A 1,457-nucleotide genomic window follows, 5' to 3' on the forward strand; every position below is an offset into this window, starting at 1 on the left:
GTTTTTTTGATTCTATCTTTTTTTCTCTTTTTTCCTTTTTTTCCTTTTTTCCTTTTTCTTTCCTTTTTTATTATTTTTCCCATAAATTTTTCTTTAACTCCGCTAATCGGAATTTTTTTTCATAAGGTTTCGACCCACTTTTTTTTTTTTTTTTTTTTCGGGGGTGTAATTTATTATATCCAAGAGTATTTTTATATGCTTTAAAAAAAAAAAAATTCCGATCAATATATGACCGAGTGATATTTACCGTTAGGGGTAAAAAAAAAAATACAATGTTGTTTTAATGTAAAAACCGCAACAGCGAAGTGAGAGATTTTAATTTAAATTTTAAACTTTTCATAAACATTCGACATTTCGTCTCTTTTCTCACTCTCTTCCCCCTCCCTTCCTTTTCCCCTCTTCCGCCACCCTTACCCTCCTCCCTTCTCACCCGGACGAGTTTCAATGAATTTTTATTTTTAATATAATAATAATAATAATAACGTGTTTGAATACGCACACATCGAACAAAAAAAAAGGTTTAATTAAAATAATAATAATAAAATCGATTTATACCCCCCCACCCACCCCACCACCCCCTCATCTCTCGGTTTTTAAGTGCAACGATATTTTAAACGTGTTGAAAAAAAAAAAATAAAATAATAATAATGATAAAATGACAAATGAGTTTAATTAAAATAATTAGGTCTATAAAATAAAATAAAAAATGTTTTCCTTTTCGCGATGTTTGATGACATCATCACCATCATCATCATCATCGTCATCATCATCATCATTATTATTATTATTATTATTATTTTAACTTTTGTTCATTTTTTTTCGAACGAGACGTTTCTGTGTACACGAAAATCAATTTCAGGTTTTTTTTTTTTAAACGGATTTTACTGGAACGAAAGAGACTAAAATGATTTTGACGTGACTTTTTTTTTATTTTGGATCGTAACCCCTTACATCCAGAAAAAGAATCCTGGTTTTTCCTTAAAAAAAAAAAAAAAAAAATTTTTCCTCAAAATCAATTTTTTTGTTTAGGAAAAGTTTTTCGAAAGTTTGCGGGCGGAATGATGACTTTTTAATACAATTATTATTATATTTGTTTTTAAATTTATCCAAACGTATCCGCCATTTTTTTTTTCTTTTTAATCGATCGATTATTTTTCTTTTAAATTTATTTGGACGAATTTATTGGATGGTAAAAAACTTTTTTCTCACTCGACTAATTATTATTATTATTATTATTACACTCGCCATTATTATTATTATTATTATTAATTTTTTATAGTTTTAACGCAAATTTATAAATTTTATGTAGTCATTTATTAAAAAAAAAAAAAAAAAACTTAATGACGTCATTTAATAATTTTTTAACAATCGTTTGTTAAATTTATACCATCGTCATTTATTAAAACGAATGGCTGTTGCTGTTGTTGTTAAATTTATTATTATTATTATTATTATTA

Source organism: Pediculus humanus, genomic scaffold (genome assembly GCF_000006295.1).
Source record: "Pediculus humanus corporis 1103172107910 genomic scaffold, whole genome shotgun sequence".
In the NCBI taxonomy this organism is placed as follows: Eukaryota; Metazoa; Arthropoda; class Insecta; order Psocodea; family Pediculidae; genus Pediculus; species Pediculus humanus.